Below are 26,056 nucleotides of genomic sequence, written 5' to 3'. Positions count from 1 at the left end.
CAAAGAGGTATGTTTAGATTGTGTAGTATAGATTCTTTTATATTTTTTTAAGGTTTTTTTGCAAAGCAAATAGGGTTAAGTGGCTTGTCCAAGGCCACACAGCTAAGTAATTATTAAGTGTCTGAGGCTGGATTTGAACTCAGGTATTCCTAACTCCAGGGCCAATGCTCTATCCACTGTGCCACTTAGCTGGCCCTATATTATTTTTTAAAAATGTTTTTAGCATTAAGAATAGAGGTAGTAGGTCTTGCTCAAGGATATCAACTCTGTGGGCTTCCTTAAGATTTTTCCTTATTCTTCTCTGTAAGGTTGAGGGATGATCTCTCAGTCAATCAACAAGTATTTCATTAGTGGAGTACTTATGTATGTGTTCAGTCCAGTGGCTAGTTAGTACCATGGTGGAAACCAATGTACTTTTTTTTTTTTAAAGGTTTTTGCAAGGCAATGGGGTTAAGTGGCTTGCCCAAGAAGCTAGGTAATTATTAAGTGTCTGAGGCCAGATTTGAACTCAGGTACTCCTGACTCCAGGGCTGGTGCTCTATCCACTGTGCCACCTAGCAACCCCAGAAACCAATGTACTTTTAAGACACAATTTTTATTCTTAGGGAACCCAAGTCTTTGAATAGAAGATTAATATAACTGATATCTCCTAGAGCACTTTGTGCAGCACATAAATTTATTGTATCCTTCTATTAACCCTTTGAAGTGGGGGCTACAGGTGTTGTTAGTCCCATTTTTACAAAGGATGAAACTATGACTCAGAAGTGACTTGTTGCTCTTAACACAGCTTGTTCCTTTCAGAATTTGAATTTTCTAGTCTTCTTATTTGAGCTCTGGTGCACTGTCTGCTATGGCACAATGATTCCCTAGAATACAATATACTTTATTAGGTGCTAGGTTATATGATAATGATGATAATAATAATAATAATAATAACTATATAATAATAACTATCATTTCTGTAGCATTTTAAGGTTTTCAAAGCACTTTAATAACCTTTGGTGGTAGATACTGTTATAGAACTTGTTTGACAAATGAGGAAATTGGGGCAGGCAGAGGTGAAGTGGCTTGTCCAAGGTCATAAAGCTGCTAATAAGTTATTGAGGCTAGATTTGAACTCAGATCTTTCTGCCACCAGATTCAGCACGATATCCACTGTTGCCTACTTACAGATAAATACAGTATGATTTGAGAATAGAGAGGGGGCCTTTAGGAGGATTGAAATAGGTGGGGAAGATTGCATGGAAGAAATAGATCTTACATAGAACATTAAAGGATAGATAGAATTTGACCATTTCAGTAAATAGCATCATTCCTCCGAGATCCTATTCAGATTCCACAAACCTAAATGAGATAGGGAGACATAGTCTTAAAAAAATTTTTTTTTCTAAGTTTTGAGAGTAGAAATGCATTGTGAAGATGGTGGCTAAGATTTTATTTCCAGTTTATCTTTAAACCAGATTCAGTAAATGACAGATTTGACTGAAAATATGGAATTCTTTCATTGAGAGAACAGATTTGTGCAAAGAAACTTCAGTATCATATCATGGGGAAGTGTTAGTTAAGTTGAGCCTCTGTTCAACTTGGGATTAGAAACTCCAGCTTTCCCCATCTTAAGGAAACACAAGCACCTCAGGGAGAAGCTTGTAGTAAGACAGTAGTTGCTGGTTGCAGAGGGATAGAAAATTGGGGAGTTCACAGATCTCCCTTTCCCCTACATAGCTCCTCAAGGACTGAGTTTTGGAATATCCTGATACCTTCCATGCTTCACATTGAACTAGCAGAAAGAAAGACCTGGAGACATGAAATGAACCTGCCAGGCTATGGTGTGGTTAACCATAAAAAAGCATCCCAATTCTAAACTATGACAAATTGGGTACAGGCTTCCAATTATAGTGTGTTAAGTAGAGTCATATTTTTTCCCTGCAATTTTTTTGACTGCTAAAACCCAGAGTGTTTACTAGGTGTCTCAAGGCACTGACTCCTGTGCTAGGTCTCAGGGATAGTTCATAAGGGTACATGAGCACAAGATAGTCATGGTCTAGTTAATGCAAATAATAAAAATATTAATGATAATATTTTCTTATAGTATTTGATGTGGTAAAGGACTTTGGACCTGGAATCAGAAATCATGGTTTCAGTTCTTTGCAAAGACTCAATAGCCATGATTTGGCTGTTAACCTTTGTGCTGGAAGAGGACTAAAATGACATCACTATGTTGAGTTCAAGGTACAGTGTGTCCAGCTGTGGCTGATCAGACCAATATGATCTCAGAAGGCTTTACCACAAAGTGAGACCCAGATAGCTCATATGAACATTTGGACTGGAGATGTCTCTAAATTGGTGCATCTTGTGTTTCTTTTGAGCTACTGAGAGTCTACTTCACTTATAGAGCACAGCACTTCCTTTGATGAGGCCATGCCATGTTGGGCAGTCTGGTGCCAATGTTTCTTTTGTCTTTTGAAATTCTTCAGCAAGACCTTGAGGGGCACCTTACATTGTTTCTTCTGACCTCCATGTGAGTGCTTGCCTTGTGAGAGTTCTCCATAAAAAAAGTCTTAGGCATGCATATGTTTGACATTGAAACTACATGAAACCATCAGAGTTGCACTCTTTGCAGGAGAGTTTGAATTTTTGACAGTTCAACTCATGACAGGACCTCAGTGTCTTTCTTTTGCTGGGTGATCTTCAGAATCTTCCTAAGATAATTAAGAACATTCACACACTCAACAGCTTTATAAAAGTGGCTAAGTTTCAACTTCCCAAAGCCTCAGTTTCTTCATTGGTTAAATGAAGATAATACTTAAGCTACTTAAAGTTATTGTGAGTAAAGTTATTTGTTAACCTTAAAGTGCTTTTAAATTTAAAATTATTATATGAATTGTTATCCACATAACTGCATGATTAATTAGGCATTTTAAAGTTTAAAACTGTTTATTTTCTTTTAACTTTCAACAAATATATGAATAAGGACAAAAGAAAGAAAATATTTAAAATTTATCATCATTGATTGTGCATATAACTTGTATGCTCTGTTATTTACTGATTGTCAAAAGAAATGAGATATTTTAATAATATAAAAATTTTCCTTTGTATATAATGAGTTTTGTTGCTGTGGATATTTTTATTTACTTAATTTTGGCCCATGTTTATGTACTTTAGGTTCTGCTTTCATTACTGTCACCTGATGTCTTCTAGTATTTGAATTCTTCAAATTTGTTATTTCTTATGACTTAATATCTGTTTATATTGATATTATGGCACACTGTTGTAGTGCATCCTTGGAACCTTGGAGTGAGGAAGATCTAAGTTTAATTTATATTTTGGGTACTTATGATGAGCAAATATAACTGAACAAATCCCTTAACTTCTTTGGTCTTCGGTTTCCTCATCTCTACAGTGAGGAAGTCAGACTATATGGCATCCAAGTCCCTTACCAGTTCTAAATTCATGGTGCTAAGATTCTAAGTTACAGATCAGTTGCCAAACTGTGTCAGAAGAGAGTTTCCAAACTTGGAATTCCTCCCACTTATGAAATCTTAGGTCCAAGAAAGATAAACAATTCAAACGCCATGATTTATTCAGCTATTCCTTTTTTTTTTTTTAAGGTTTTTGCAAGGCAAACGGGATTAAGTGGCTTGCCCAAGGCCACACAGCTAGGTAATTATTAAGTGTCTGAGACCAGATTTTAACCCAGGTACTTCTGACTCCAGGGCTGGTGTTTTATCCACTACGCCACCTAGCCTTCCCTCAGCTATTCCTGATTATTGAGCACAGATATTTTTGTACAAGTAGATATTTTTCCCATCCATAAATAATTAGAGTATTGTTATTCTTAATTCATACCTCTTCATTATTTTCTGAAAAGGCCCAAACAATTTATAGTTACCTTGACACTATTAACCTTGAGAGGGAATTATTAACCTCATTTTATAGATGAGAAACAGGTTCAAAGAAAATTATTTGTAGAAGAAATTCCATATGCAAATCTATATGCAAAGATGCTATACTTTCAGAAAGAGTACTTAATTGGGATTCTAGGTCTGCATTTAACTTCCAAATTTGAGAGCTCTTGTTACTGGTAATTTATCTGATTAAAGTTTTGCTGTCTCTAGCTAGCTATTGATTTTTACAGCAGGAGAATTGTAAATGAATGCAGGGGTGTTTTACCTTCAATTCCTTCTTTCAATTTAGCAAAAATTAGCTAGGGGCATTGATTTTAGTTTTTTCTTACTGGGATTTTGTTCACTAGCACACCTCCACATTCAGGGTCTATTTTGGTGCTTAGCATGGATGGATGTCAGATACTTCTCCAAGTCTTGAGAATTTAAACCTTGGCTTACAAATGGAAATTAACTAATGGTTCCTCAGAATTCATTGTTGTTTCTCTTAAGGGAGAGGCAGTTTATCTTGAACTTGTGCTAGCCCAAGATGCAGGTTTCTTGTTCCTCTGAAAGAGACTGAGATCAACTGATTCTGGACTTTTTTTGTTAGAGACTTTTGAGAGGAGATACATAGAACCTTGGATTTACAGGCCATTTAGTTTATCTGAAACCTAGAGAGTTTAAGCTATTTACTCAGGCACAGAAGTGAGTGGCAGAATTAAACTTTGAACCTAGATTTTCTGCCATGGTAACTACATGATTTGAAATCATCCTTGGTAATGGAACTTACTTTCAGACAAGGAAGGAAGGGGACACTGAATAAAACCTTTTTTTTTCTTTGCAAATTTGACTCCACAGACTTAATTGCTAAGAGGTTTATTGCACTATTTGATTACTTATTTTGTATGTTTTTATTATGTTTATTATGTTTTATTAATTATTTGTTTTTATTAATTATTAATAATTTATTAATTAATTCAAAAACCGGTATATTTTTAAATGGAATCATCCTGGAAAGAGACTCTTGGAAGATATCTGAGAATGTTCTTTCTTGATTGAGGCCTGATTATAACCAATCTGCTTCTTAGGAAATTGGAGGAGATAGTAGGCACCAATAAGTGATGGAAAAGGGTGGGACTCAACCTTTGTTTTCAGGGACAGTGTTATGATTCTAGAGAGAAGAAAAACAAATTTGTGAAACAACTGAAGAATACATCTGCACATTAGTGAAGGTAAATTAATATTATACCTGACCATAAATTTTATTTCGTCAGCATATCCTACTGATAAGGTAAAAAATACCAATTTTTACTCTTCTTTGAGTGAATTAGCCTTTTTGTTGATATTCCTAAACTTGTCTAGTGATCTCATAAGATTTTATACAGTTCCCTTTGTGAACATTCAGTTAATAGAAAGTATCATTCGAAATTGCTAGGGATATATGCCAACCCTGATGTTTGTGGGTCAGTATTGTTCACCATTATGTACAAAAGATGGTATTCTAATTGAGTAATCTACACATGCCAAACATGAATACCACATACAGAAGTACCAAGTACAAACAAACACATATTAATTGAGTTAATTTACTTATTAAGACTGAGAAGTCTCTAAGTGGATAGTCAAATAGGGGTCAATTATGTAAGACTTCCTGTTAAAGATGAATTTTGATTAAAGGAGGTGAGTGATGTGTAAAGGAGAAACTGCATTATAGACCAGCCTCTAGAGGTAACAGCATCATAACCAGGAAATGGGACAACAGATGGTTAGATGTGATTTCAGAAGTAAGCAGAAGGAGCCTATTGTTAGATCAGGGTCTCTGTAAAGAAATAGTAAGAATTGAAGTTGGAGAGAAAGGGCAGATGATCAGGTTTGAAGACTTTTAATGCTACATTGAAAATTTGAATTCTAGCAATAGAAAGTTCCTTGTAGATTCTTGATCAGTGTTTTTGACATAATGAAAATAAATAGTGTTTAACGTAGATGGTTCTAACAGCTTGGTGAATGAATGATTATTGTTTACTTTGTGCAAAGTTACATACTGAGGATACAACTAGAAAAATAAGATACTTCTTGATCTCAGAGCTTATATTGTGATGGAGTCAATACATGAGGAAACTTTCAACTGCAAGTCAAATGGAAAAAACCTGCAGTCCTTGGGGAACAACAGGAAAGCAGGTGGCAATGCCTTTTCTTTCATGCCATTTCTAGTGATAAAATTACATCCAATTTCAGTGTTGAACAGTTTGACAGAATCAAGGTCATCGATGAGCAGAACCTTTCTGCATCTTCAGTAACTGTGGTTACAGCGCCAAGCAGAAGACCTGCCAGGTTGTATTTCCAAAGGTGGCTCCCTAATATGATGGCTGAGGACAGTGGACTGTATGTCCTGCTATTCCTAAAGCTCTTAGGTTCGAGGACATCCTGGATCAAAATGGTGTCTGGGAGTACAAGAAGGAGTACAAGACCTGCCTTCCTGCTCTGGGTGTGTCAGCTAACCCCTTTTCCACTTGGAATTGTGTGTCTTCAGAGAGATGGCTGTGAAGGTCAATAAAAGCAGGACTGGTGGTCTAGTATAGACTGGAGGTTAAGAGATGACCAGAGAGAAACTCCCGAAGTAATTTCATTTAGGTGATGGTATCCTGATTGCTAATCATACTTTTAGGTAATATTTTTATAATGCTTTAAAGTTTGCAAAGTGCTTTAGATAGGTTACTTTTATTGATAAGATTACATGCTTCTTCACAGTGGCCTTATATAGTAGGTGTCATTCATTTTTATCCCCACTTTACAATGAAGTTTACACTGAGAGAGGATCATTTGACTAGAAAGTGCCTAGTAAGTCACATATGAACTCAGGTCTTCTTCCCTCCAAGTCCTACTCTCCACCCACTATACCACCTACTTTGGGCAGGTAGGAGAGTATATGTTGAGAATAGTGCTAGGCTCTACCTGGATGCCTAAAAGGAAGAAAGTTGTGTAGTTCTCCCCCTCAGAAGGAGAGGATTTAGAAAACAGATGGGTAAGGTATGGTGAATGACTTTTTGCTGCCACATTAAGGATTGCAGGTGAAGACCAACTAATCTGAGAATCCTGAGCTAGAGATAGCAAGCACTTTGAGCAAGACATCATTTCTGTTTTCTTCACATGGGTAAGATGTGACAAGACTTAGTCATATCTAGATATACTTTTGTCAGGAGTTGTTATTTGCTTTTTTATTTAGACCCCTTGTAGTATATGTTAGTAACTGAGGTAGCCTATAACAGGCTCGTAATAGGCCTTTGATGTTCTGCTTGCTTTAGCCTCTCTAATGAACACTACACCTGTTCTGGCAGTTTTTAACCCAGAGAGAGCTTTGGTATAGAAGAATCACGAAGTTGAACAAGTTCTAGAAACAAGAATTTGGTTAGCACCTAATTCTAATGATGCCCTCTCTAGGAGAGAGTGGATGGACACACTGCCAGGCAGAAATGGTTTAGCTTGTCTACAAAAACCAAAATCCCAGACTAGTTGCTTTTAGTAATTGCTGACTTAAGGGAGAAATGCCTTTTGATGAGTTGTTGAATTAGGTTATCATAAAACCTATTGTTTACTAAATTAACAAGTGGAATCTAGTAAACTTTGAGCTAGTGACTAGATCTGAACTGTAGTTCGTTCTGCAGCTTCCTATAAAGGGATACTTGCTATCCTCAGCTCACAGGACTTTGAGGCTAAGATAAAATACAAGAGGACTGAAAACAAACCTGCATAAGGATATCTTTTGTTTTTATATCCACCATGTTGCCAAATGTATCTTTCTTTCCTCTCCTCCCAGAAAACTTTCCCATAGAATTAGACAAAACAAAACAAAGTTTCAGCAAAACTAAACAATACTTCAAAGTCTGTTGTCATAGTGTTGCAAATCTATATGATCCCTCACCTTTGTTTAAAAAAAAAACTGGGGTCAAGGGACCTGGGGATCCAGTTCAGTTTTTACATAACCCAGGTCTAAAGAAAAGAAAAGATTTGCCCAGCTTACATAGGTAAGAGTTGAGATGAAAACTCATGTCTGATTAAAAATCTAGCATTCTTTCTTTTGTACCAGATGGCATCTTTTCCTACTCCCTCTCTAAATCTATTATAAAAAAAAATTCTTACCTTGTTTCTTTTCCCTGATAAGACTTTCATTTCAAGGTGAGTGCAAAAAAGGAAAATAGAGGTCTTTTGCCCCAAAATCATGGGTGATTATTTTTTATTTTGGGGAGTTTTCTTTTTTCTTTTTCTTTTTGATTTTTGCAAGTCAGTGGGGTTGTGACTTGCCCAAGGTCACTCAGCTAAGTGAGTATGAAGTGTCTGGGGCCCAATTTGAACTCAGGTTCTCCTGACTCCAGGACCAGTGCTCTATTTACCTTGCTGCCCCCAAAGGAGTTTATTTTTACAGTTAACTTCTCTCTAGATCCTATTTTGGAGTAAGGGAGACTTGACAGGTTATTTAGGCAGGAGATAATATGACCAGGTATGCTGAAAGAGTAGTCAAGGAGAATGCTGGCAGAGAATGACAAATGCATTTTTCTTTTAGATTTTTTTCACCTCTATGTAAAATTAATTGCTCCTTATAACACCATTTGGAGCCAGGAGGTAAATGTTTGAACTCTTTTCTCTCTTCCTTCTGACCTTTTCCCCACATTCTCAGGTTCTTTGGACTTTGCTCAAATGTTTGTCATTGAATTACGTTTTTAAAATTTTTCTTATTTTTTGGTTTGTTTGCAAGATAATGGGGTTAAGTGACTTTCCTGAGGTCACACAGTGACCTTATTAAATGTCTCATTTCAGACTTGAACTCACGTCCTTCTGTCTCCAGGGACAGTGCTCTATACACTGTGCCACCTAACTGCCCCTTGGATTACATTTCAAGAGAACTCAGATCTTCATAAGCTTCTTAGGTAGCAACTAGAAGACATTTGTAGCCCTAGACATCATAACTAGGTATGATGTCTAGGTAATTAGACATCAGTCTATGGTAAGTTAGAGTTGAGTCAGCTTGATGAAGCAAATATCAGCTTGCCCCTTCGATTTCCCTCTTCTTCCTCCCCCCAGTTATTTCACAAGTCAACAGCCAAAGGTACTTTGTTGTTAACAATGCTGTGTTGAATCTCTGGGGCTGAATTGGTTAGTATCCCATCCTCTGGGCTCCAAAGTCTACCAAGAGGGAAGTCCTGCCTTGGCTAAACTGGGCTTATAGAGAGTTCCTGGCATGTACTATTTTTCACTGAAAATAAGGCCAAGTCTCATAATTAACATTTTGCTTCAAAAGATGCATTAGGGTTTATTTTCAGGGGATGTCTTTTTTTAATTTTCTTTTTCATGTACAATAATCAATATTCATGTATAAAAATCTCCATTTATTCAAATAAAGTCATCATCTTCTTCTGGAACGTCCATTTAACTCTCCAAACTCCAAATTTCAGCCTGAATTTCTTGTGATTTCATTTCCTGTAGAACCATTGGCCCGAATTTCTCATGTCCAACAATGGTGCTATCCTTAAATTAGCGCTTCTTGTCCATGTAGGCTGTTCTTAGTGCATTTGCAGCACAGCTGTCAGTGTTCTTTATCCTATGAATTCTTTTTTTTAAATTAAGGACTTTATTTATTTTGAATTTTACAATTTTTCCCTCAATCTTACTTCCCTCCCTCACCCCCATAAAGCAATTTGTTAGTCTCTACATTGTTTCCATGCTGTACATTGATCCAAATTGAGTGTGATGAGAGAGAAATCATATCCTTGAGGAAGAAGCATAAAGTATAAGAGATAACAAGATCAGACAATAAGATATCAGTTTTTTCCCTAAATTAAAAGGACTTTGAACTTTGTTCAAACTCCACGGTTCTTTATGTGGATACAGATGATATTCTCCATTGCAGACAACCCAAAATTGTCCCTGATTGTTGCACTGATGGAATAAACGAATCCATCAAGGTTGATCATTGCCCCCATGTTGCTGTTAGGGTGTACAGTGTTTTTCTGGTTCTGTTCATCCCACTCAGCATCAGTTCATGCAAATCCCTCCAGGCTTCCCTGAATTCCCATCCCTCCTGGTTTCTAATAGAACAATAGTATTCCATGACATACATATACCACAGTTTGCTAAGCCATTCCCCAACTGATGGACATTCACTCAATTTCCAATTCTTTGCCACCACAAATGGGGCTGCTATGAATATTTTTGTACAAGTGATGTCTTTACCCTTTTTCATCATCTCTTCAGGGTATAGACCCAGTAGTGGTATTGCTGGATCAAAGGGTATGCACATTTTTGTTGCCCTTTGTATCCCATGAATTTTTTTTTTTTTTTTTTAGGTTTTTGCAAGGCAAATGGGGTTAAGTGGCTTGCCCAAGGCCACACAGCTAGGTAATTATTAAGTGTCTGAGACCAGATTTGAACCCAGGTACTCCTGACTCCAGGGCCGGTGCTCTATCCACTGCGCCATCTAGCCGCCCTATCCCGTGAATTTTTTTTAGTTAGTTTTTTTTTTTGCAGGCAAATGGAGTTAAGTAACTTGCCCAAGGTCACACAGCCAGGAAATTATTAAGTGTCTGAGACGGATTTATCCCATGAATTCTTAACCTAAGTCATGCCCTTTTGCAGCTCTCACCCATTTCTCTCCATTCTGTTTTCAATGTAGTCTGATTTCTATGTGCATTTGATCCTTGAATGGTTTGTTTATTGCAATATCAAGAGTCTGGAGATAGGTAGTCATTCCTATGGGAATCATTATTTGATCTGTTCTTCTCTCTGCAAGGACTTTCTTCATGCCTTTAGCCTGATGAGTGCTGGCTGAATCCCAGAGTAGCAGATCTCTTTGACCACCTCACAAAACAAGTGGTGGGCAGCTAGGTGGCGCAGTGGATAGAGCACCGGCCCTGGAGTCAGGAGTACCTGGGTTCAAATCTGGACTCAGACACTTAATAATTACCTAGCTGTGTGGCCTTGGGCAAGCCACTTAACCCCATTGCCTTGAAAAACTAAAAAAAAAAAACCCAAACATACAAACTAAAAAATAAGTGGCAACATTAGATCTACCCACTTCCTTATAACTGCTTGTGTGCACCAGGCTTTTTCAGTATTGTTTGAAATGAACTCCAAACCCCCTTGAGTCTAAAGTGGAGTGTCCTGGCTTCTAATAATGAAACTTAGCCTGGTATGTCAAAAGGATTATATATTATTTAACATTTCCTGCAGGAAGTGGATACCTCCCCTAGTGAGAAGCACTCAGATTTGTGACAATGTCCAGTCTTACATATAGTTTGGAAAACTTTCCCCCTCCCTTCAGCATCAGGACAGGTCCTAGTCATCTGGGGTGCAATATAATCAATATGCCCTGCCCATGCCACCCCTTAATATGTTCCCCTCCTTGGTCAGAGGTCACATGTTATGTTAATGAGCCTCAATCATTACAAAGGGTGTGTTAAGTTAATATGTATGAAGCTTATTGAATGTACATACTTGTGACAAATCAGAGACCCCTGGTTGACCCTTTCCAGTTTGAGCTGACTTAGGTACCTGCACCTTCGAGTCAGGTTTAGATTTGGGGGTCATTTCTTTTATTACCTTTCCTTTTGTCTTAATTCCACATTCCTGCACATAGCTTGGGCCATTTGGCCTAATCAATCATCCAGAGATCCCTGCTTTTGTGATGTATTGTTATGACAGTTACCTGTGAAATACTAACCATAACATTTTCTTAACAAATGAGATATCTTGTGGAAATCTAACATTCAGCAATTTTTCACAAGTTTCAAGAACATAAATGCTTTGAAATACATTAGAGGTGGGGCTTTCTTTTCATTCAGTCCAGTTAGTCATTCAGCAATAAGTTTCGAGTTCATCTTTTACATAGGCATTCACCTCTCATCCAGTGCCCCCCCCTTGGGTATTTACAAATACTTAATTATAATTTATATTATCATTTATTTTAAGAATTAATGTCAATATTTATTTTTAATTAATTATAAATTAATATTATTTTATAATTCAATATATCTGTCCTGTGTTGCAATGGATATACTAAATGCCTCCATCTGGTTGACATTCTTAACTGAGGCTTATTTTGGGGGCAGGGCTTACATTATGTGCATCCTGAAAAAAATCAGTGCTAGGGCTTATTTCGGGGAAATACAGCAGCATATCCTGAAATGCTTTTTAGGAGGTAAATAAAAGTGATTTACCCCTTTGATGTTTGTAGGTACTTAGAAGTGAGCATCATATCACATTCTTCAAAGACTAAGTTTTGGAAAGATTGGGTCTGTAGTTTTTTGGAGAAGAGAAATGGAGGTTTTTACCCCATGAAGTATCTGAATAACTGGTGTTTAGGAATCCTGTGAAGGTGGAAAGGATGCCCACTGGTGACTTTTTGGTAGGGTGGGAAAGGAGTTATTTCTTAGCATGACATTTTGGTCAGTTCTTTCAATTACTTGCAGAAATGACTTTAATAGCTGAATAGCTAGAAAATCTGGGTAATTGTATCTCCTGAAAGAAAAGTAGGATCTTCTTTGCCTCCTTTAATACAGTAGTTGTTTTTCTTGTTTGTTTTTAACATTAAGTATATCTTTTTTCATTGCATTGCCCTTGAATCATGCCCACATTTCCATCCCTCTTCCAGGAAACTTGGTGTTTAACATATGTTCTCCTCTCCTTTTCGGGGTATATGGGAAATGTCCATGCATTTCTACTTATACTCTACTGTGTACAGAGTGGATTTAGCACTGGAATGAACTGAGAATTAAGGTTATATACAATAAATCTTTATACAATATTACTCTGTTTATCTGTTACAGAAATACTGAGCTCTGACCTCATTTCATTCACCTTCAGGTCAAAACCCTTAACAAACCACATTCCTCATCTCCAGGCCTCCCCCACAGCCATTGATGTACACAATCACTAATAAAAGTGAGGAAGGAGTAATTGTGTTCTAAGCTCATAGGTTTGGCCATCACTGGTCATCTTTTCTTTCCCATTCCATTATTTATCTCCCACCTAGAGGACTCTAACCTTCTCAATGGCCCCTGCTGTCCCAGATTTTTTAAGCCTAATAATCATTTCAGAATTTATCCAACAAAACTGTCTTTCTTTCCCACACTCCAACCTCTTTTAAATCCTCCAGTGGTTCCTCTATAGGTTTCATTTTTGCTAATGCCAAATTTCAGGCCAGACAGTGCCCAGGCTGGGCTTATACACCACAATTTTCCTAGGGTCAGTACTCTCTCTGTATGATGAATTTGTCATCTGTTCGTGGACCCTAGTGACTGACAGGGTCCTTCAACAAGGGGATTTTTCTTAATTTTGTTTTGGCAGTTTAGGGGTCCTTTTGAGGTCCTGCATCTTTCTGATTAAACTAGTCAGTAGCTGATCTCTTTTGCATAGTAGGTGCTTTGATGTTTTCTAGGATTTTAATTTGTAAAAGGAGGGTATCAGTTTCTCCAGCATGTACCTCCAGTCCTGTCCTTAATGCCTGCACTCTTAATATAAGTGTTTTATACTTTAATTGCCAGAATACCTTCTTGGCTGATTTTCTTGCTTCTAATCCTTTTCTAGGACAGATTGACCAAAGATCTGCAGTTGTTACTATTGCTTATTCTATCAAGTTTAGACTCTTCTGCCTGTTTTTCAGAAACCTCTAGACTGAGTCTGGCTCCAACCTGCCTAGACAGGCTGATGTTGGGGCAGCTTCCCAAAACTTATTCTTCAGTCAAGAGGATCTGTTAACTGTCAGCTCATGTGTACTTCTTCCCCTATGTCTTTGCTCATTCTGATCCCCAACCTAGAATACCTTCCTTCCTCCTCTGCTTTTCCAAATCCTACTCTTCAAGGCCCAGTTCACGTCCCATCTCCATAAAGCTACTTTTTATTCCCTATTTCTGAACTCTGAACTCTCTAGTACTGTCGCAAGTAGTTAAACACTGGTTGTTCAGTGTTTCACTGTCTCCCCAGTATAGGTATATGCCTTTTTTTTTAACCACCTGCAGGGGTAGGAACATGATAGGCATTCAAGAAATTACTATTAATTTACTGAGTCAAGAGTTTGAAGTTTTCCTAAATATTGTGTCCAGTTTCTACCATAAATGAATCCATTTGTTTCTCCCTGAATTCAGTTTAGCTCATCTGCATTTTGGTTTTTTCAAAGTAATCTAAATAGCCTATAGATCAGAGTAGCCAAGGCTAAGTTGTCCATCCCAGTGTGGAGTCTATGCTTAGAATTGGTAAGGTTATTTTTGAGTTGAGATAGCTAGGTGGCACAGTGGATAGAGCATTAGTTTCTAGTGAGGAAGACATGAGTTCATAGTTGGTCTCAGACACTCACTAGCTGTGTGAGCCTGGGCAAGTCACTTAACCTTTGTTTGCCTAATCCTCTGGTGAAGAAAATGACAAACAAGTATATTTGCCAAGAAAATCCCAAATAAGATCATGAAGAGTCGGACATGACTGAAATTCTGAGCAACATCTTGGATTATACACTTTAAGCCCACTTCCACTTGGACAGATTCTTATGTTCCATGAAGATAAGAGACTGGCTCACAATCCATGGGCACTGATTTAAGAAAAAAAGATTAACCCAAGTGGGGGAAAAAAGAAAATATTTCATATGTTACCAAATAGAAAAAGATGACAGTTCCCTATTCCTAACACCTACCACACTGGAGACTTTTACTCTTCATTGTTATGAAATAAGTCTGGGGGATGAGGAGGAGGGGATAGAAGTGGAATTTTCAAGCATTAACATATTTATTTATATTTTAGCATGTTAAAAATTCATGATATGAGTACTCCATTGATAGAAAGCAGCCCACCCCCTCTGTGCCTTGGGAAATGGATGATCTTCTAGTTGTTACTCAGGAAAAGTTACTCAGCAAACAATCTGCTGCTGACCCTCTTTGAACCTAGCAAGATTAGGCCTCCAGATGACAGGTTTGGAGGCCTGTTCTTTCCAAAGTTTTTAAGCTTTGTAGAATTTGACACAGTTTACAATCTGCTGGCATAATCTTTGAGAAAATATGGTGACATCCATACTATTCTCAGGCATTGGAGAAGAGTATTAGTGGAGATAAACATTTTTTTTTTTTTAAAGAAATATTATGAAGTTCCCCAATTTGTCCTTCCCTTGCTTTCTGTCTAGATAACTCTCAGTCATTACTTCTATCCTTATCCCTTCTTGAAACTCCTTGTTTCTTCAGCTGTGGTTTGTTTTTCTGGAGGAAAAGTAAAAGGCCCCTATTCCCCACCTCTTCAAACACCCTCTGCTAAGTCTGTCCATTCCTCTGCTTTGTTTTCTCTTGTTTAATACTTGAGCTAGTTCGGATTTCCTGTGACCTCATGCTAACCAATTTTTAAACTAATTTGCCAATGAAGGGTGGTGAACTTGGTGATTTAGCCTTGTCATTCTCCAGATTTCCTTCTGGGACAGTGGTTTTCAGAATGAAAAAACTTTTCCTTGTCTTCTAAGTCAACTCCTATTTTATTTCTTGGGTGCCTGTCAGTGTCTTCTCTCATATGTGACACATAGGGCCTGGACCAGTGGGGGCGAAGTCTTATCTTAGTATTCATCTGAGAAGGACGCTTACTAAAAAGCAATTTTTGCTAACCTTTAAGTTGTCACGTCTTTTATAGTGTTATTTTTATCTCCCTTGTTCTCTTAAAAAATTCCGACCTTTTCATCTTCTTTTCCCCAGGTTTTCTACTTACTCCTACTCCATCTCACTAGGCTTCCTTCCTGTCTTCTCTCCTGTCCCCACTTCTTGATTTCAGATTGTCCTTTTTTTTTCAGTCCAGGGAGTGAGGATTGAGGTTCAGGAGGCAGGATGTTATCAGCACCTAAGGGAAGGAGTGGGTATTTGGTTAAGGTCATAGTACTTATATCATGAATCTATTTAACTTTCTGTAAACTTTTAAAATAATTTTCATGAGCCAAATCAATATATGGTTTTCTTGTTTGACATGCTAATGGTCCTTTTCCCTGGAGTAAACACTCCCCTGTTCTGTTTCCTAGAATTTCTTCTAGGAAATTTCTTCTGTGCTTTTATATTTCATTCATACCCTCTTACAAGGAGGTAAGAGACTTGATAGTCAGACAGAAAAGGGATAGAAAGCAAATGACAGAAAGAGAGAATTAAGAGAACCAGATCATTCTTGTTTTTTCCCATGATGATATCAGGACCATTAGCTAGGCATTGTTGGCAGTGAAGGACCAGATCATGGTGGCACAGTTCAAGCTTTCATTTCCCCTGGGTGATTTCAGGGAGGGAATTGCTTCTCTGAACAGATGGGACCTTTTGAGGAACAGTTACTAACTTTGGTTGATAAATAGAATTATGAAAAGCCTGATGGGGTCCCTCTTTCTAAATGAAGACCACCAAAGTAAGAGCTCTCATCCTCAGTCTGCTCAGGTCCAGCATTTCATGGAAGAGAAGGAGCAACTGTGGCTTAATTCTTCATTGTACTGTTTTCTTGTATACAGCTGAGTGAGAAAAAGAGATGCGAATTGTTTCTTCCTAGGGCCTGACCTGCTGCAGTTAATGATGTCAGGAATTATATATTATATAAATAAACTCTAGAAGAAATTGAGCACTATCCATATTTAGTGCTTATTGGGAGGAGAACTTTCCTGTCTGAGGAGAGATTTGTAGCTAATATAACACATATCTCTTCTGTCATGATGATTACAGTCCAATAAAGGAATAAGAACTGTAGCATACATTTTTACAAAGGTGAGTGCATTAGAAAGGTCCTGTCAAACAAAGGGCTATGAGCTTTAGAGGTGGATGGGGCCTGAGATACTCTAGCCTCCTAGAGGACTGGGAAGCTGAGGCTATGATTTGCCCAATGTCAGCTGTGGAAGTGGGCCTCAAGCCCAGGCTTCTCTGATCCTAATCTGCTGTCCTATGACATGATGCTGCTTTTCCTGATCCAAAAGTTTGCTGGTGAACAGCCCCCAGTTCTGAATTACTGAGCTTCTCTGACTTGAACAAGTTCCACATGACTGAGGGCTCAAGCTCAACTGCTCTTGGCCTTTAGCCAAGGAGTTGGAGAGCTGAACCCACTCTTCCTCTAAGCATCTGGGGGTGATTTCTAGCTCTCTGGGTAAATAGACAAATAAATGGATATATTATCTTCAAGGGCTTTGACTCCAGAGGTGTTCCTAGTGCATATATGTTAATAATAATAATAATAATAATAATAATAATAACAACAATGATAACAACAACATTTATATGGTGCTTTAATGTTTGTGAAGTTCCTTACCTCCATTGCATCATTTAAGTCTCAAAATGCTGTGAAGTAGGTAGAATCAGGCTGACATTTAAAATACATTTAGGGTAGGAGGATTAATCACTCTTTAGGGGAATGACTTTTTCTTCCCTCTAAAGTTCATTTCCTCCATCTAAAGTGAAAGTTGGAATCTCTTATGCTTGACAAAGAAGTAGGCTTTTGGAGAGGCTGCATGACTTAGATTCAGAAATCCTGGGTCAGAGTCCTGGCTGTTTCATTTTCAGGTTTTATGGTCTTAGGCAAATTGCTTTTACCTGTTTGAACCTCATGTGGAGACTGGACATGCTGATAAAATTTTCACTGCCTTCTTTACAGGGTTATTATAAGAAGCAAATAAGATTATGTACATGAAATGACTCGTAATCAATAATTTGTTCTTATCCAGAATATTGATCTAAAGGGGGGGCGGGGAACCATAGAATCCTCCTCTCTGCTGCTAAATTGGTCCTGGATATCTGAAAGTCTAAAGTCAAATCCCCTAGCCAGTAAAGGCCCTGGTTTCTTTAAGGCTGCAGTCTGTTGGAAAAAGCCAAGATGTGGTGGTTGTGCTCTCTCTTTCTCCTCTTCCCTTTCCCTCTACCTTACCCTTTTAGGACTTCATTTAGACAGACTTTGAGAGCCTCTAAAAGCAGTGTACAGAGTGCAGAAATCATCTACGGAAAAATACATTAGCTTTATATATATATGCCAGGCAAGTGAGTCCAGAGAACCTACACTAATTGTTACTTCAACTTCAAACTGAAGAACTAGTCTATAGACCTTGTAAAAGATCTTTGAGAAAGGAACTAGAAAGCTTTTATTTTATGTTTGAAGCTGTGATCTTTGCTCACACAGCACTAACCCAGGCAAGTGGAGATTTAAGAACAGCCAATGTTTTAAGGATGAAGTTGCTGACAAATGTGTTCCTCTCTCAAACTCCTATTGAGTTCCATGTTTGGTTTTAATATTACCCCTGCGATAAGCTGATGGAAATTCCTGGGAGATGGGTTGATCAATGCTCAGAGCCAGACTTCCACTGCCCCCTCAGACACCTGAACTCTCCCAAATGCAAGCACTGGATAAACTGCTGTTTCAGATTGTTGGAAACATTTGTCATATAAACTAATAGGTTGCTATTGAGACAAGAACTCTTACAAGGTTGGGGTTGGGGCAAGGAGTAGTGGAATTGTTCTTTATCTCAATGCATCTCTTCATCCAGTTTGATCCAACATAATTTGAATGAACTACAGCAAGAAAAAAAGTCATAATTCATCATCCTCTTGCCTCTGAATCTCATAATGTTCCAGGTTGTCACAAATTGTCAGCCTTAGTCATTTGGTGCCTAGGAGTGTGTGTGTGTGTGTGTGTGTCTGTCTGTCTGTCTTTTTGTCAAAGGGGTAGGCTGATCTTAAGGCTTGTGAGGACTATTTAGTAGGAATTGTACTTAGTTTGACAGAAAAAGTAGCTGGAGGCAGGGGGTAAATCCTCTTAAGTATATGTTATTACATTAATTTTTAAAATATTTTGTTATTTTTTTAATCAGCTAATATCTCCCTTCTCCCCCTTTTCCAGTTGAGTACACAAACAAAAACAAAATCCATTATAAGAATGTATTTTAGTCAAAAAGAACAGCTTTCTGTGTTGACTATGCATCCTGGGTCTTTCACCTTTCTTATTAGGAGATGTATCCCTTATTTTTTCATGTTAGTTGACTGAATTCATGGTTGATCATTTTACTGGTAAGAGTTCAGCACCATAATATTCCATCCTCTTTATATGCCATAACTTGTTCCAGGGATATTTTAGGCATCACTAAAAATTCTCATTTTTTGCTACTTCAAAAAGAACCGTAAATATTTTTGTACATAACTTAAGAATTTATTTTCCTTAGGACTAATCCCTCCTTTAATCTACTGTTGCTCTTAATTCCTTCTTGCCTTACTCTTTCTCTCCTTATTGAGTGAAATGTATTTCTGTACCCAACTGTGTAGTCTTCCTTTTTTTGACCATTTCAGATGAGTGTGAAATTCAAGTGTCAGTCTTCAATCCTTCTCTTTATATAGATGTCTATCTGCCCACTCTTTCCATTTTTCATTGTGACATGAGACCTTATCTGATTGGACTCCCTATTGATGACCTCTGTTGGTTTGTAGGGGGTGCGTATCATCCCTGCTTTTCTAATGTAAGCAGTTTATCTTTGTTAGTCATTTATTATTGTTCAGTCATGGTTACCTTTTTATGTTTTTCTTCATTCCTGTTTTTGAACTTTAAAATTTCTCCACAGCTTTGGCTTTTTTATCAGGAATGCTTTGAAGTCCTGTTTCATTAAAGGTCCATTTTTTGTTTTTTCAACTACTCAGTTTTGTTGGATACATAATTCTTGGCTGTAAAACCTATTACCCTTTGCCTTGTGGAATATTGTGGTCTAAGTTCTCCACTCCTTATAGTGGTGGCTATTACATTATGTATGATCTTTACTGTGGTTTCTTGGTACTTGAATTTTTTCTTCTTGGCTGTTTATATAGCTATGTTTTCTTTGATGTGGAAATTCTGGATTTTGACTGTAATATATTCGGGAGTTTTCATTTTTGTGTTTCTTTCAGGTGGTGATTACTGAATTTTTTGTTTTCATCTTGCCTTCTGGTTCTGAGAAATTTGGGCACTTTCCTTAAAAGATTTTTTGAAATAGGGTATCTAAGGTCTTATTTTGCTTAAGGTGTTTAGAGAGTTTAATGTTTCCATTTTTTTTCTAGAATAGATGTAGTAAGGCCAGACATCCTGCATCTGTTCAGACAGCTACCTTGGCTAAAAGTCATCATCTTCCTATAAATCTAAGTTCCAAAAAAATTCTATCACCTTTGCACCATTCCTAAATAATGAATGTTTTGAAATTAAAGAACCAGAGTACCTCTATTAAAAAAAGGACTACTTAACTTCTCAGTCTGATGTCCATATTGCCATCCACTCTTATTGCATGGTATCACATTTAGTAACATATCAAAGAGATTGAGAGGGCACTGGACTAACTGCTGTTTCCAAATCATAAGAGCAGGATTTTTCCTCTACCTAAAAGTGTAAGAGAGACTTTCCCAGGGCTACCCTCCCTGCAAGTTGAAGCCTCTCCCCTGTCTGTCCTAGCAGCAATAGCAAATGACATTCTGCCTAAAAGTATGCAGCATAATCACTGATTAAGATCCAAGGAGCATAATACTTCATTTCTTTTCTTTTCTTTTTTTTTGTTTTTGTTTTTTATGTTTTTGCAAGGCAAATGGAGTTAAGTGGCTTGCCCAAGGCCACACAGCTAGGTCATCTTTAAGTATTTGAACCCAGGTACTCCTGGTACTCCTGACTCCAGGGCTGGTACTTTATCTACTGTGCCACCTAGCAGCCCCTTCCTTTATTTTCCAATGACTATTTTTTTTTTTTGCAAGGCAGTGGGGTTAAGTGGCTTGCCCGAGGCCACACAGCTAGGTAATTATTAAGTGTCTGAGACCAGATTTGAACTCAGGTACTCCTGACTCCAGGGCTGGTGCTTAATCAATCCCCTGCACTACCTAGCTGCCCCTTCCAGTGACTATTTTTGAAGCTTAATTCTAACAGTTTTTTTTAATGCTACAATATACTTCCTTTTTTGTGTAACTTTTTAAACTTTTTTATAAATATTTTGTTTGTTTTCCAATTATACACAATAGTTGTTTCTATCATTTTTTGTAAGATTTTGAATTTTATAAATCCCCCTCTACACACACACACACACACACACACACAAGGCAGTCTGATAATCTTTACATTGGTTCCATGCTATATACACTGATCAAAATTGAATGTATTGACAATGTATAACATGGAACCAATGTAAAGACTAGCAGAATGCCTTCTGGGGGGGGTGGAGGAGGGAAACAAGAATGGGGGGAATTGTAAAACTCAAAATAGTCTTTCTTAAAAAAATTGTGTTGAGAGAAAATCATATCCTTGAGGAAAAAATAAAATATTAGAGATAGCAAAATTATGTAGTATATAAGACAACTTTTTTTTTTAATTGAAAGTAGTAGTCTTTGGTCTGTGTTTAAACTCCATAGTTCTTTCTTTGGATACAGATGGTATTCTCTGTCATAGATACCCTAAAATTGTCCCTGATTATTGCACTGGTGGAATGAGCACATCCATTAAATTTGATCATCACCCCCATGTTGTTTTCTTAACATTCTTTTTTTACAGGACAGAAACCCCTATAATTCAATGAAAATTCAGTCCTTTTGTCTGGCCAAAAGGTGGAAGAATCTAGAATGTCCATACCCAATTCTTCTACTCCCTAGACTTTTAAAACATTCCTACCAAAGGAAGCAATTTCTAATTAAGGAATAAATGATGTTAGCTCCTTAAACTTTACCCCCAAAGTCTTTGTCAATTTGTCACTGCACATCTTTACAAAGGTTAGCATTGACTCTCTGGTGTCACTTTCTCAGATTCTAGAAGTCTGTTTCTGTATTTTGGAAATGGCTATTGATTGAGCAGGCCTCCCTCTGGGCCACCAGCTGATATGGAACTGAAGAGTCTGTTCTTAAAACATAGGGTAATTGGGATCCTTTCATTTTTCCCACACCAACTGACTTGTATGACAGGCTTTGTCAGAATCTACACAAAATTTTCAGTGTACAGAAAGTGAAGGAATCAGCTTTGGTAACTCTCTGAAGGTTTTAAAATTTCAATGGGTCCTCACTGCAACAAAGCATTCATCTCACTAATTAATCCCACTTACCATTGTGGCTATTTCAGAACTCCTTGCTTATAAAACTTTCACAGGAAGTCTTCTTCCTTTCATTTCAGCTGAAGACTTTGCTTTATACTTCACCAAAAATATTGAGTCCAGGATCTCTTTTATTCCATTCCCATCTTATATCCTTCTGGAATCATTCTGTATTTTCTTCTTTGGTTCCAGTTTCTACTGAAGGTCCCTCTCCTTGCCAAAGCCACATATTTATTTTTTTTTTTAATTTTGCAATCTTCCCCCCCCGCCGAAGGTAGTTTGATAGTCTTTATATTGTTTCCATGATATACATTGATTCAAATTGAATGTGTTGAGAGAGAAATCATATCCTTAAGGAAAAAATAAAGTATAAGAGATAGTAAAATTACCTAATAAGATAATGTTGATTTTTTTTTTAAATTAGAGGTAATAGTCTTTGGTCTTTGCTCGAACTCCGCAATTCTTTCTCTGGATACCGATGGTATTCTCCATCGTAGGTACCCCCCAAATTGTCTCTGATAGTTGCACTGATGATTCCATTAAGGTTGATGATCAACCCCATGTTGCTGTTATGATGTACAATGTTCTTCTGGTTCTGCTCCTTGCACTTAGCATCAGTTCATGCAAATCCTTCCATGCTTCCCTGAATTCCCATCCCTCCTGATTTCTAATAGAATAGAATAGAATAGTGTTACATGATGTACATATACCACAGTTTGTTAAGCCATTCCCCAATTGAAGAACATTTACTTAATTTCCAATTTTTTGCCACCACAGACAGGGCTGCTATGTATATTTTTGACAAGTGATGTTTTTACCCTTTTTCATCATCTCTTCAGGGTATAGACCCAGTAGTGGTATTGCTGGATCAAAGGGTATATGCACATTTTTATTGCTCTTTGGGCATACTTCCAAATTGCTCTCCAGAAAGATTGGTTGAGTTCACAGCTCTATCAATAGTGTATTAGTGTCCCAGATTTCCTACATCCCTTCCAACATTGATCATTGTCCTTTCTGATCATATTGGCCAGTCTGAGATGTGTGAGGTGGTACCACAGACATGCTTTAATTTGTATTTCTCTAATCAGTAAAGATTTAGAGCAATATTTCATATAACTATATATATATATATATATATATATATCTTTTTAAATTTAAATGTTATTTGTATTTTATTTTTTGTTCCACATTTTCTCCTTCCTTTTACTCCCTTCCTTAAAAAACTCACCCAGGGGGCGACTAGGTGGCACAGCAGATAGAGCACCGGCCCTGGATTCAGGAGGACCTGAGTTCAAATGTGACCTCAGATACTTAATAATTACCTAGCTGTGTGACCTTAGGCAAGTCACTAAACCCCATTGCCTTGTTAAAAAAAACTCTCACCTAATCTAATCAACTCTGCTAGGTTATCCTATTTCTTTTCTTTCCCTCTCAGCTAAATTCCCTGTAACAGCCACCTATACTTGTCTTGGTTTTCCTCCTACCTGTGTAATCATTCCTCATTGTCTTTGCTGGATCTTTATCCAAATTACAACTGTACTGTGGTGGTTAATTAAAGTTTTGTCCTGGTCCTTCTTTTGTTATTATTCTATTGTCTTATGTGATGGTTCTCCATGGGTTCAGTTTTTGTAACTATACAAATGATTCCCAGATCTATATATTTGATTTTAGTCTCTTTGCTATATGTACTCTATTCCTAGTCTCACTCATATTATCCCATATATTCAATTACTCAGTCATTTCTTCCTTCACAATATCTCTAGAATGTGTACCCTTCTTTCCATTAACATACCACTAACTAGTTCGGGGTCTAAATATTTAGGGTAATTTCATAAGGCTGGATGGCTTTATGTGTCTCTGATAAGTAGACTCATCAAAATGTTGGGTTCATTTCCCTCCCATAGGGAGGTCCAGACCACTGGAATCTGAGGGATTGAATAGGCCTCTGGAGAGGGAAGGGGAATCATGTTGTTTATGCATATTCTGTGGCCTGAAATAAAGGCTTTCTTGTAGATCTGATATGCATTATTATCTTGAGTGATTGTACAAGAGGTAGGGATTCTTTTTATATTTTTCAGCTCTTAAATAACCTATTTTTAACTGCATTATGAGAGTTCTGAGAGAAACATCTTGACCTGTTGGTGAACTGGTTCAATTCTATACTGTTCTGTAGGTTCACAATCATTCCTTGCTAAGTCCCAGCCTTGAATTACTCTCACTGTCTGCTTCCTTTGTTTCTATTCTTATGCTGTTGAATGGAGCAGGAAGACATCACAAAACTCTGCTGATGGGGTCCACTATCCATTTGGGTTATATAATCTCAGCTGAGTCTCTCACTGAGCCATCTCCCTTCCTAATTCACTGGCCCTGTCGCAGCAGCAACTTTACTAAGTTATTAGTGATTTAGAATTTGGCTTTTAGAGAATTTTTCAACCTGGATCCTTCTGACCCTTTCAGACTGGTACCTCCCTCCTCTCCACATGCTCTCCATTCTAGTGGCACTAGCCTCTTTGAACAGTCCACTCCATGCCAGGAATTTTCTTCCTCTTTTTCCTTCTGGTTTCCTTGACTTCCATCATGTCACCACTAAAATTCCCACCTTCTTTGGGAAGCCTTTCCAGGTCCCCCTCAGTGCTGGGGTCACTTTCCATTTACCCTCTGTATATGCATACACTTAATCTCTGCTTTATAAATCCTGGTTAACTAATTGGAGACAAACTGAGTCTAAAGAATGGGACTCTTGGAGGTGGCTAGGTGGTGTAGTGGATAAAGCACCTGCCTTGGAGTCAGGAGTACCTGGGTTCAAATCCAGTCTCAGACACTTAATACCTAGCTGTGTGGTCTTGGGCAAGCCACTTAACTCCATTTGCCTTGCAAAAATCCTTAAAAAAAAAAAAAGAATAGGATTCTTGGGTTAGCTCCCAAGATTAGACCTGTACTTATCCTAAAGAATGTGATCCACCCACGACAGAGTTGGCAGTGTTGGAACACAGACTGAAGCACATGTATTTATTATTATTATTATTATTATTATTATTATTATTATTATTATTATTATTATTTTGGGTTTTTTGTTTGTTTTTGTAGGATGGGGGTTGGGGTGGCTTGCCCAGGGTTGCACAGCTGGGTGATTTTTGGGTGTCTGGGGCCGGATTTGAACTCGGGTGCTCCTGATTCCAGGGCTGGTCCTCCATCCATTGTGCCACCTAGCTGCCCCTATTATTGTTATTATTTTTATTTTTTCCTCTTTACTTTATTGCTCATGAGGGTCTACATTTTGGGGGGAGGGGGGTATTATGTTTATTCTTAAACAAGAATATTTTAGTAATGTATAAAAACATCATTTGTACAAAAATAAAATAAATATAATTTTTAAAAATTTAATAACAACAACAACAATAATAATAATAATGATAATAATAATAAAGATTAGACCTGGGACTTCTAAGCATAGAACCTGGAATTGCTGGGTCAGAGTTTACCAGAATATGACAGCACTTACTCATTTGGATCAACTAGCTAGGTTCTTAACCTAAGGTCTATAAATATGCTGTTTGCCTTTCAGTATTATTGATTTCCTTATGTAATTTTTATGCACTTAAAATATTCAGAAGGGCTGGCTAGCTGGTACAGTGGATAGAGAACCAGCCCTGGAGTCAGGAGTACCTGAGTTCAAATCTGGCCTCAGACACTTAATAATGACCTAGCTGTGTGGCCTTGGGCAAGCCACTTAACCCCATTGCCTTGCAAAAAAAAAAAACCTTAAAAATATTCAAAAAGGGGATATATAGGATTTATTAATTTTCAAAGGGTACATGGCACCAGAAATGGTTAAGAAACATTGAGTAGAAGGTAATATGATATAGTAGAAAGGTTGCTGGATTTGGGGTCAGAAGACCTGATTATTATCCACAGCTCTCCATTTTCTACATCTTCGACCATAGACAAATAAATGATTTCTCTGGTCCTCAGTTTTCATGAGATAGTAGATTTTGATGATCTCTAGTTTTAAATTCTATGATCCTAGACTGTTTCTACATTCATTTGTCTTATCAACAAAATATACCATGAGAGTGGAGGAAGCCTTCATGAGACAGCTTCTTGGAGCTGACTAAATGTGGTTGATGAATTTGGGGGTGGC

At 37.5% G+C, this 26,056-nt stretch overlaps 1 protein-coding gene across 5 annotated transcripts in view; it reads left to right on the top strand.

Annotated features, from left to right (window-relative positions):
• Window positions 1-26,056, top strand: part of PSKH1 (protein serine kinase H1) — a 65,989-nt gene that overhangs the window by 21,046 nt on the left and 18,887 nt on the right. The gene's annotated exons all lie outside the window — the stretch shown is intronic.

The sequence above is a fragment of the Macrotis lagotis genome, chromosome 1 (genome assembly GCF_037893015.1).
Source record: "Macrotis lagotis isolate mMagLag1 chromosome 1, bilby.v1.9.chrom.fasta, whole genome shotgun sequence".
Taxonomy (NCBI): domain Eukaryota; kingdom Metazoa; phylum Chordata; class Mammalia; order Peramelemorphia; family Peramelidae; genus Macrotis; species Macrotis lagotis.
This window is presented reverse-complemented; position numbering and strand designations above follow the sequence as displayed.